We start from the raw sequence: 12,809 nt of genomic DNA on the forward strand, positions 1-12,809 counted from the left end.
TCATTTTTTAAAACAGTATTCCGTAGCATGGATGTACCATATTGATTTAACCCATTCCATTTTTAACTCACATGTACATGTTTCTGATTTTTTGGTGTTACAAATAATGCTGCAATAAGTTTTTTGGAAATGCTTGTCTGGAATAGAGAAATATGTAAGATTGTTGGACATGAGTGTTATGCACATTATAAATTTTACCAGCCACTCTTAACTCCTACATCTCTCATCATCTGTATATATTTTTACTGCAATCAATTTCACTGGTTTTTCAAACTCAATAGCACTGGATAATAAACCTCTACTTATGCCATGCCCATACATGAAAGAACATTTTGTTGTTATTTTAATTTATATTTCCTTAATTAGGAGGACAAACAGCTTTTCATATTTCCTAGTCCCTAAAAGTTCTTCTAAGAAAGTCTGTTCTTATTCTTCCATCATGTATCTTTTGGGCCCACATGTATGATGAGCTCTATGGGAATTTTTGACTCTTTTGAGCCCTTCTTGCTACTGAGGTACTGATTTTTTTAAAATTGACTTTTACACAAGATTATTATTAGCAAATAATTATTTTTTGTGGGTTCTCACTAGGTTTTACTATCAAGTAAATATTTCTGTTTGACTTTATGCCTCATAGAGTTCAAAACTTAACCATCATTTTTAATGTGATTGCCTATAAAGTTCCTTATTAATCTCTGTTTCCAAAAACATTTTTTTATTTTAACTTTCATTATTCTGTTATGGCACAAGCAATTGCATACTACAAAAGTGGAAATTAAAAAAAAACACCTTCATACATGTTAAATTTTTGCCATAAAACTTTTTAGACATTTTCTATGAATATATTTGCAAAGATGCACATTTTTTCAAAAAATGGTTTACATAATACCTATTGTTTTATAGCCTGCTTTTCCCACTTAGCTGTGTAATGCAAACATTTCTTGAGTATATCTGTTTTTTTCACAAGTGTTGCAAGGGAGGGATACTTCTTTTTTTTTTCAGTATATGAAATTTATTGTCAAATTGGTTTCCATACAACACCCAGTGCTCATCCCAAAAGGTGCCCTCCTCAATACCTATCACCCACCCTCCCTTCCCTCCCACCCCTCATCAACCCTTAGTTTGTTCTCAGTTTTTAAGAGTCTCTTATGCTTTGGCTCTCTCCCACTCTAACCTCTTTTTTTTTTTTTCCTTCCAAGGGAGGGATACTTCTAAACATTAGAACATCTTCAGTTTTGCCTTTAGAGATGAATAACTTGGCTCAATATTAAACTATTGGGACAGAAAGTTTTCTCTCAACTCTTTTTGCCAATTATTATAGGAAAAAAAAAAGAGCTGTGTCAGCTATTCTTTTTCTTTTCTTTTTAATGTTTATTTTGAGAGAGAGAGAGAGAATTTGTGTGAGCACATGGGAGAGGGGCAGAGAGGGAGAGAGGAAGAGAGAGAGAATCCCAAACAGGCTTCCCATACTCAGAGCAGAGCCTGACATGGGGCTTGATCTCATGAACCATGAGATCATGACCTGAGCCGAAATCAAGAATTGGATGCTTACCTAACCTATATCTTATGTTAACTTAATATAACTTAATATATATATTAAGTTAAATCTAATAATTACTAAATTATCAAAATTCTCTTTCTTCCATTGGAGCTTACATTTGGTGTAACCTTTCCAGAAGTCAGCTATCTTTTCTTTTTGTTTTTGTTTCTCTTTTTCTTTTTTGATTCATTCACTCTTGGTATTTGGCAACACACCAGGTATGTGCCTTGCCCTTTGGTCTCCAGAGCCTGTTTACTTTAGTGATGGTTAAGTCCACTTCCCAGACTTATGGTTGTAATGGCCAGAATTTGTTCTTAGTTTTTACTTTCTGCAACTGTTTATCTAGTGTTGCTATCTAAGATGTGATTTACCTTTTCATTCCACTGCCTTCTATGACATTTTGAGCACATATGTACATTAAAAACCACAATCTTCAATATCCCCTGCTTCCACAAATCTTGTCTCTACCTATACTTGTCATGAATCACTTGTAAGAAGTATACTTTCTAGAAATAAATGTGTCATTACTATTGGCCCATACTCTATTCCCTATCCAGTTTCCAGTTTCTAGTGCAGGATTGGACTAGATGTAGAAAACAAAGTCCAAATGGTGGGTTGGGATGTGGAGTGGGAAGAAGCCCTCCACCTGCTTTGAAAACCTGCACTTAGAACTAGGGACGTATAGGTATTCCTTCTGGAGAGTACACTTCTGATCCAATGAGTTGTGATGAATTAGTTTCTTACCTAAGCATCTACTGCATAATGTGATACATGGTAGCTACAAATGTATATTCCTTCTTCTTCATTACGGTGGGCAATGCCACTGACTTTGTATTTACTGAGGATTCTTCCCAAATGCTTCCTAAATCCTGGTGTTAGTTTACTGTCAGTCTTAGTTTCTAGTGTAATGTTATCTTTTCATTTCCTTTAGATGGTGAATAGTGAGATTTATCAGATGCTTTCCAGCCTTTTCATACTGAATTATATATGTATGTTTTAGAAATAATACTCGGGTATCAGATAGGGAATAAGGTTGAGGAAACAAGAATAGTTAGTAGGCTACATTCATGATTTTAATCCTAATGAAAAAGACTTGAACATTAGTAAGAGGACTAAATAGAAGAAAGATTGAAGAGAGATTTGGTGGTATAATGACAATGCTCACCCATCAGTTATTTGTCACATCCGGGAGATTGATGAATAAGAAAAAGGCGCCGACAGTGGCTAACAGATTGTAAATTGCACTATTGATTCAATAATTTAGTGTGGCGGGTGGGTAGCTTGCAGGGCAAGAAACTTAAAAATTTAATTTTTGACATCTTAAGCATATGGAGTCTGCTGAATGTGCATTTGAAGATATTCAGAAGGTAGTTGTAACTATGGATCTGTGGTTTAGGAGATCCGTTAGAATAGGAGCTATGGGTTTGGGAATTACCAGCATATGGAAATAGGATTAGAGTGAATAAATGTTGTTTGCAAGGGGGCAGATGATAGGGAAAATCAGGACTGTAGGCAAGGAGATCAGTTAGAATGTTCAGTAGTCTTGGAAAGAAATTATCACTGATTTCTCCAAACAGTAATAAAGTAAATAGAGGTAAGATTAAACTTTCAGGAAGCCTACTTTGTTTTTTTTTTTTTTTTAATTTTTTTTTCAACGTTTATTTATTTTTGGGACAGAGAGAGACAGAGCATGAATGGGGGAGGAGCAGAGAGAGAGGGAGACACAGAATCGGAAACAGGCTCCAGGCTCTGAGCCATCAGCCCAGAGCCTGACGCGGGGCTCGAACTCACGGACCGCGAGATCGTGACCTGGCTGAAGTCAGACGCTTAACCGACTGCGCCACCTAGGCGCCCCTCAGGAAGCCTACTTAGAATGTAGGCTTAAAAACAAGGTAGGGAGGTTAACTACGTAACTGGAAGAAATCATCTGTTTGGGCTGTAGCAAGTGTAATGGAGCATTGAGCCTAAGGAAAGAAGTGAAAATTTGGAATGTCCAACATGAGCGAATAGGAGTCAGGGATAAACACCAGGGGCAAATGAAACATTACAAGCCCCAAAGAGGCCAGAAACCAGAAATTTGTAGGGGGGGGGGTCACAGTTTTTCACAATAAGTGATTTTCATCTTGTTTCCTGGTTAACAAGGAAGAAGGTAGATTGTTGCACTGTTAAAAGTTTGCAGGTTTTCTGGACAGGTGCTACAAAACGACCAAGGACCATGTACTGGGAAAAACACATTAAAAATATGAGGCTATAGGGGTGTAGGTTGTGTAGAGAAGCAACTAAAGCAATGTATGTTGGAGATGGAGGATACATAGTTAATATTCTAGGAGAGAAAAGTGAGAGGTAAAGGCAACAGAGACCTTAATTTGGTTGAAGATTGCATGTCTTTGTTTTTGTAAAAGAAGTTCAGAGGAGGTAAGTTGCAATGAATGGTAAAAATGAGATGTTTGTATTTAGATTTCATTTACTTAGTTTCTTTCCATCTAGGGCAATGCTGGATATCAAGTTCAGACCATATATGAATGAACAAAAGGTGGCTTTACTGTCTGAAGCAAAGAATAATAGGATAGTGGTACATTCTAGGATGTGATCTTTCCATTTTTGTTCATGTGGCCTAGCATCACCTATATAGATCTATGCAGAGTTCTTAGTTGCAGTTTGGCAATGGCCTGATATATCCGTGTAATAATTATCCTGTGTGTAATAATAGAGGTGGCTGTCACAAGGATGAACCCCAACAATGAATAAGTCAGATGACTGCCTGACTGTTGATGGCTGAAGGAAGACACTTCAACATCTTTATTATCTGTTTACCTTGGCTATGCTGTCTGAAACTTTCCTTGGAATACTTTCCTTGGATTCACTTTCTCAGAAATAGAAACCTCATGATGGCAGTGAATTCACAAGGTGAATTCACTTAGCAGCACCTTTACACGGGCAGAAAAGAGTGACCAAGTCAAAGTGCTGCGTGCATGACTGGAGGATGAGGATTATAGTGGTTACAAAAAAACCACAAATTATTATTGCTATTAGTTTTAATATAGGCTAGTTTTTATATTCCTAGTGCCTTACAATTTAATAAAAATGAATTATAAGAATGAGTCTAGCCACTTGTAATTTTGCTTTACTTTCAACTTTGCAAAAAGTATAGTAACGTGTATGTAAATATATTTTATATAGATATAATATTTATAAACATTAAAAAAATTTTATAGGTCAAATAACTTAATAAATGTAGCAAGTTAAACCAACTAACAACCTAAATATTTTTGTTGGAGTGGCAATTTGAGTGTGCTTCTCTGATGGTCTGTTTCCAAAGATAACTGCCTACTTTAAGTTCCTTTAGGGCAGGGATTTTGTTTTATTCATCATTTGGTACTCTGTGGTAAGGAAAGTGCTTTAAATATAGTAGGTGATCAATGACTTTTATTGCACGAATAGAAGAGAGTAAACAATTATAAACTAAAAGGAAATTAGTTTCAAATGTAAATTCTAGGGGAACACTTCCATTGATAGAAATGAGAATCCTGCTTCTTACCCAGGACCCTATCATGCAGTCTTGAAGAAATGAAAACTGTGAATTCTAATATGTAATTATTGAAATAAACATTTCATCTTTTTTGTGACACCAAGTTAATAAGTAAGCACAAAAATCTGGTCTTGGCCAATTTTGGTGTGGCCAGGAAGATAGCTTGACTTTTAACAGGGATTAGTTGGGATAGGCACACTATTTCCCATTGTCTCTCAAACCTTAGTCCTTTCCTCTGAGCTCGGAACAGCCTTTTTGGCGATAATGCCTTTGTTTTTGAGTAGGAGGACTTGTTAGACCACAAACTTCCAGACTCAATTTTTGTATATCCTGATGAAAATTCTCAAATTTCTCTACTGAATGTAAACATATGTGCAATGTGTTTAAATTGAAACTTACTGAGTTTTGGCAAAATTTCCCTCAAGTGAATAGGGTGGTGCATTTGTATTGATCGAGTTGTTTGGGACATTAAAGTGATAAGACACAATAATCTAAATTTGGGATATACTAGTATGTCTGCCTCAGGCCACGACCTGTCCTGTCACTTTTGCTCCTTCTGGATTTCTCTGGAATTTACTGCCCTTTTTGCCTATTTGTCTGATATTTGACTTAAATCCCTTCATTTTGTTGTTTCTTTTGTATTTACATATTATGACCTTTCACCCTCTCCATTTGCATCTTTCTCAAACTATATTCCAGGGGGGCTACCCCAATCTAGATATAATGCTGATAACATTAAAAAAATGAATTAAACTCTTTTGTCTGGGCTGCTGACATGCCATCCAGACTGGGGAAGACCCAGAAACTTTGGGGCCACGTGAACCACGGCCACAGCCAAATTGGCAAGCACTGGAATCACCCAAGAGGCTGAGGTAATCCTGGTGGCATGCATCACCACAGGATCAACGTTGGCAAATATCACCCAGGTTACTTTGGAGAAGTTGGCATGAGGCATTACGACTTAAGGAAGAACCAGAACTTCCGCCCAACTGACTGACATCCTTGATGAACTGTGAACCTTGGTCAGTGAGCAGACAAGGGTAAATGCTGTCAAAAACAAGAATGGAGCTGCTCCTATCATTGATGTGGTGCGATCAGGCTACTATAAAGTTTTGGGAAAGGGAAAGCTATCAAAATGGCCTGTCATCATGAAGGCCAAATTCGTCAGTAGAAGAGCCAAGGAGAAGATTAAGGATGCCTGTATGTTGGCTTGAAGCCACATGGAGGGAGTTTCATTAAATTCTAACAAGTGCTTTTCAAAAAAGTAAATGGATTAAAAAATTTCCAAGGGACCTCATAAAAAGCACCATGTAGATATGGTTCATTCCCAGAGTTTTTAACAAAAGGCTTACAATCCTGATCTAGACAAATGTAGATATGGCAACTGAAAAACAATAGGTTGATATAATACAATTATAAATTATTACTATTTGAACCTAGCAAATGAACATCTTGAGTACATAAATAAAAATGAACTGCAAATTGGAGTGGATATCAAGGATAACTGAGGTTATCCTTTGAAACTCAAAGGGGAAAATTCATAGGATTTCTTTTTTTTAACTATCTCAGTAGTTTTTTTCTTTATCATTAATTTTATTTTTTAAATTAACATCCAAATTAGTTAGCATATAGTTCAACAATGATTTCAAGAGTAGATTCCTTATTGCCCCTTACCCATTTAGCCCATCCCCCCTCCCACAACCCCTCCAGTAACCCTCTGTTTGTTCTCCATATTTAAGAGTCTCTTATGTTTTGTCCCCCTCCCTGTTTTTATATTATTTTTGCTTCCCTTCCCTTGTGTTCATCTGTTCTCTGTCTTAAAGTCCTCATATGAGTGAAGTCATATGATATTTGTCTTTTTCTGACTAATTTTGCTTAGCATAATACACTTTAGTTCCATCCACATAGTTGCAAATGGCAAGATTTCATTTTTTTGAAGCCGAGTAATACTCCATTGTGTGTGTATATATATACATATACACATATACTTATACATATGTATATATATATATATACACACACACACATATATATACATACACACATATATATATATATATATATATATATATATATATATATATACACCACATCTTTTTTATCCATTTATCCATCGATGGACATTTGGGCTCTTTCCATACTTTGGCTATTGTTGATAGTGCTGCTATAAACATGGGGGTGCATGTGTCCCTTCAAAACAGCATACCTGTATCCCATGGATAAATACCTAGTATTGCAATCACTGGGTCGTAGGGTAGTTCTATATATTTTTAATTTTTTGAGGGACTTCCATGCTGTTTTCCAGAGTGGCTGCACCAGCTTGCATTCCCACCAGCAATACAAAAGAGATCCTCTTTCTCCGCATCCTCGCCAACATCTGTTGTAGCCTGAGTTGTTAATGTTAGCCATTCTGACAGGTGTAAGGTGGTATCTCATTGTGGTTTTGATTTGTATTTCCCTGATGATGAGTAATGTTGAGCATTTTTTCATGTTGGTTGGCCATCTGGATGTCTTCTTTGGAGAAGTGTCTATTCATGTCTTTTGCCCGTTTCTTCACTGGATTGTTTGTTTTTTGGGTGTTGAGTTTCATAAGTTCTTTATAGCTTTTGGATACTAACCCTTTATCTGATATGTCGTTTGCAAATATCTTCTCCCATTCTGTCAGTTGCCTTTTAGTTTTGCTGATTGTTTCCTTCACTGTGCAGAAGCTTTTTATTTTGATGAGGACCCAATAGTTCATTTTTGCTTTTGTTTCCCTTGCCTCCAAAGACGTGTTGAGTAAGAAGCTGCTGCAGCCAAGGTCAAAGAGGTTTTGCCTGCTTTCTCCTTGAGGATTTTGAAGGTTTCCTTTCTTACATTGAGGTCTTTCATCCATTTTGAGTTTGTGTATGGTGTAAGAAAATGGTCCAGGTTCATTCTTCTGCATGTCGCTGTCCAGCTTTCCCAGCACCACTTGCTGAAGAGATGGTCTTTATTCCATTGGATATTCTTTCCTGCTTGGTCAAAGATTAGTTGGCCATACGTTTGTGGGTCCATTTCTGGGTTCTCTATTCTGTTCCATTGATCTGAGTGTCTGTTCTTGTGCCAGTACCATACTGTCTTGATGATTACAGCTTTGTAGTATAGCTTGAAGTCTGGGATTGTGATGCCTCCTACTTTGGTTTTCTTTTTCAAGATTGCTTTGGCTATTCAGGGTCTTTTCTGGTTCCATACAAATTTTAGGATTGTTTGTTCTAGCTCTGTGAAGAATGCTAATGTTATTTTGATAGGGATTGCATTGAATATGTAGATTGCTTTGAATAGTATCGACATTTTAACAATATTTGTTCTTCCTTTGCAGGTGCAGGGAATATTTTTCCATTTTTTTGTGTCTTCTTCCATTTCTTTCATAAGTTTTCTATAGTTTTCAGTGTATAGATTTTTCACCTCTTTGGTTAGATTTATTCCTATGTATTTTATGGTTTTTGGTGCAACTGTAAATGGGATCGATTCCTTGATTTCTCTTTCTGTTGCTTCATTGTTGGTGTATAGGAATGCAACTGATTTCTGTGCATTGATTTTATATCCTACAACTTTGCTGAGTTCATGAATCAATTCTAGCAGTTTTTTGGTGGAATCTTTTGGGTTTTCCATATAGAGTATCAAGTCATCTGTGAAGAGTGAAAGTTTGACCTCCTCCTGGCTGATTTGGATGCCTTTTATTTCTCTGTGTTGTCTGATTGCAGAGACTGAGACTTCCAATACTATGTTGAATAACAGTGGTGAGAGTGGACATCCGTCTTGTTCCTGACCCTAGGGGGAAAGCTCTCAGTTTTTCCCCATTGAGGATGATATTAACATTGGGTCGTTCATATATGGCTTTTATGATCTTGAGGTATGCTCCTTCTATCCCTACTTTCTTGAGGGTTTTTATCAAGAAAGGATGCTGTATTTTGTCAAATGCTTTCTCTGCATCTATTGAGAGGATCATATGGTTCTTGTCCTTTCTTTTATTGATGTGATAAATCACATTGATTGTTTTGTGGATATCGAACCAGCTCTGCATCCCAGGTATAAATCCCACTTGGTTGTGGTGAATAATTTTTTTAATGTATTGTTGGATCCGGTTGGCTAATACCTTGTTAAAGATTTTTGCGTCCATGTTCATCAGGGAAATTGGTCTATAGTTCTCCTTTTTAGTGGGGTCTCTGTCTGGTTTAGTGGGGTCTCTGCCTCCTTTTTAGTGGGGTCTCAAGGTAATGCTGGCTGCATAGAAAGACTTTGGAAGTTTTCCTTCCATTTCTATTTTTTGGAACAGCTTGAAGAGAATAGGTGTTAACTCTTCCTTAAATGTTTGGTAGAATTCCCCTGGAAAGCCATCTGGCCCTGGACTCTTGTTTTTTGGCAGATTTTTGATTACTAATTTGATTTCCTTACAGATTATGGATCTGTTCAAATTTTCTATTTCTTCCTATTTCAGTTTTGGTAGTGTATATGTTTCTAGGAATTTGTCCATTTCTTCCAGATTGCCCATTTTATTGGCATATAATTACTCATAATATTCTCTTATTATTGTTTTTATTTCTGTTGTGTTGGTTGTGATCTCTCCTCTTTCATTCTTGATTTTATTTATTTGGGTCCTTTCCTTTTTCTTCTTGATCAAACTGGCTAGTGGTTTATCAATTTTGTTAATTCTTTCAAAGAACCAACTTCTGGTTTCATTGATCTGTTTTTTTTTTTTTTTTTTTGGTTTCGATAGCATTAATTTCTTCTTTAATCTTTATTATTTCCTGACTTCTGCTGGTTTGGGGTTTTATTTGCTGTTCTTTTTCCAGTTCCTTAAGGCGTAAGGTTAGGTTGTGTATCTGGGATCTTTCTTCCTTCTTTAGGAAGACCTGGATTGCTATATACTTTCCTCTTATGACCACCTTTGCTGCGTCCCAGAGGTTTTGGGTTGTGGTGTTATCATTTTCATTGACTTCCTCTTTTTAATTTCCTCTTTAACTGCTTGGTTGGCCCATTCATTCTTTAGTAGGATGTTCTTCAGTCTCCCAAGTATTTGTTACCTTTCCAAATTTTTCTTGTGGTTGATTTCGAGTTTCATAGCATTGTGGTCTGGAAATATGCATGTGTGATCTCTATCTTTTTGTACTTACTTAGGACTGATTTGTGTCCCAGTATCTGGTCTATTCCATGTGCACTGGAGAAGAATGTATATTCTGCTGCTTAAGGATGAAATGTTCTGAATATATCTGTTCAGTCCATCTGGGCCAGTGTATCATTCAAAGCCATTGTTTCCCTGTTGTTTTTTTGATGAGATATTCTATCCATTACTGTGAGTGGGGTGTTGTAGTCTCCTACTATTATGGTATTACTATTGATGAGTTTCTTTATGTTTGTGATTAATTGCTTTATATATTGGGTGCTTCCACATTTGGCATATAAATGTTTACAATTGTTAGGTCTTCTTGGTGGATAGACCCCTTGATTATGATATAATGCCATTCTGCATCTCTTGATACAGTCTTTATTTTAAAGTCTAGATTGTCTGATACAAGTATGGCTACTCTGGCTTTCTTTTGGTGGCCATTAGCTTGATACATGGCTCTCCATCCCCTTATTTTCAATCTGAAGGTGTCTTTAGGTCTAAAGTGGGTCTCTTGTAAACAATATATAGATGGATATTGTTTTCTTATCCATTCTGTTACCCTATGTCTTTTGTTTGGAGCATTGGGTCCATGGATGTTTAGAGTGAGTACTGAAAGTTATGAATTTATTGCCATTATCATGCTTGTAGAATTGGAGTTTCTGGTCGTGTTCTCTGGTCCTTTCTAATCTTTGTTACTTTTGGTATTTATTTATTGATATGTATATTTGTTTTCATCTTTTCTCCCCTCAGAGAGTCCTCCTTAAAATTTCTTGCAGGGCTGGTTTAGTGGTCAAAAACTCCTTTAATTTTTGTTTGTTTGGGAAACTTTTTATCTCTCCTTCTATTTTGTATGACAGCCTTGCTGGATAATGAATTCTTGGCTGCATATTTTTCTGATTCAGCACACTGAATATGTCCCGCCATTCCTTCCTGGCCTGCCAAGTTTCTGTGGACAGGTCTGCTGCAAACCTGATCTGTCTTCTCTTGTAGGTTAGGGACTATTTTTCCCTTGCTGCTTTCATGATTCTGTCCTTGCCTGAGTATTTTGTGAGTTTGACTATGATATGCCTTGTTGATGGTCAGTTTTTGTTGAATCTAATGGGGGTCCTCTGTGCTTCCTGGATTTTGATGTCTGTGTCTTTCCCCAGGTTAGGAAAGTTTTCCGCTATGATTTGCTCACACAACCCTTCTACCCCTGTTTTTCTCTCTTCATCTTCTGGGACCCCTGTGATTCTAATAATGTTCCTTTTTAGTGAGTCACTGATTTCTCTACTTCTTAAATCATGGCCTTTTGCCTTAATCTTCCTCTTTTTTTTTCTACTTCATTATTCTCTATAAGTTTGTTCTCTGTATCGCTGATTCTCTGTTCTGCTTCATCCATCCTTGCCTCTGCTGTATCCATCTGTGATTGCAGCTCAGTTATAGCATTTTTAATTTTATTCTGGCCATTTTTTACTTCTTTTATCTCTGAAGAAAGGGATTCTAATCTATTTTTGACTCCAGCTAGTATTCTTATTCTCGTGATTCTAAATTATGCTTGAGACATCTTGCTTGTATTTGTGTTGGTTAAATCCCTGGGTGTTCTTTCTTTGTGCTCTTTCTTTTGGGGTGAATTCCTTAATTTCATCATTTTTAAGGGAGAAAAAGAATAACCGAGGTAGAAAAATTGAAATAAAAAAATTAAAATTAAAAAATATTAAAATTAAAAATTAAACACACACACACACAAATATAGAATAGATGATGCTAGATCCTAGGTGTGTTTTGGTCTGGGTGTTGAGTGGTTTGACAGATTAGAAGAAAAAAAAAAAACGGGGGGGGGAAGACAAAAAAAAAGGAAATCATTTGAGAATGAAAAAATGAATACACTGAATTAGACTAAAATGAGACCATGGGGGTAAAATAGAATTTGAAAAAATATACACAAAAGTAAAGAATATAGTAGAAAAAATTAAAGAAAATATTTTTAATAAAAATTAGAAAGAAATATGAATTATTTTCTTTTTCTGTATTCAAGAAAAAAGAAAAGAAACAAAAAGAAAAGATTAAAAAAAGAGAAAAAAGGAAATCTTTTGAAAATTTGAAAAAGTGAATACACTGTAGTAGACTAAAGTAAAATGATGGAAGTAAAATAGAATTTGAAAAAAATTACATAAAAGCAAAAGATATAGTGAAAAAATTAAATAAAAATATTTGTAATAGAAATTGAAAGTAAAAATCGAATTTTCCTCTTTCTGCATTCAAGAAAATGAAAAGAAACGTAAAGAGAAAAAAGGAAAAAGAAAGAAAAAAGAAATTGTTTGAAAATTTGAAAAGGTGAATACACTAAAGTAGACTAAAATAAAATTATGGAAGTAAAATAGAATTTGAAAAAACTTACAAAAGTAAAAAATATAGTAATAGAAATAAATAAAAAAATAAAAATAAAAAATAAAAATAGTAAGAAAAATACTTTTAATAAAAATTGAAAATAAAAATGAATTTTTTCTCTTTCTGTATTTAAGAAAAATAAAAATAAAAATGAATTTGTTCTCTTTCTGTATTCAATGAGAAAAAGAAAAAAAAAAGAAAGACAATTGAAGAAACTGCTAATCCATTAAAGTAGGACTGAA

At 35.5% G+C, this 12,809-nt stretch overlaps 1 pseudogene; it reads left to right on the top strand.

The window, feature by feature from the left end:
- Nucleotides 1-5,844: 5,844 nt before the first annotated feature.
- LOC124529089 (60S ribosomal protein L27a-like) lies at nucleotides 5,845-6,283 on the top strand (annotated as a pseudogene).
- Nucleotides 6,284-12,809: the final 6,526 nt, after the last annotated feature.

Source organism: Lynx rufus, unplaced genomic scaffold (genome assembly GCF_022079265.1).
Source record: "Lynx rufus isolate CCGP_SWC_20201006 ecotype Redwood Valley unplaced genomic scaffold, mLynRuf1.p SCAF_6, whole genome shotgun sequence".
NCBI classification, from domain to species: Eukaryota; Metazoa; Chordata; class Mammalia; order Carnivora; family Felidae; genus Lynx; species Lynx rufus.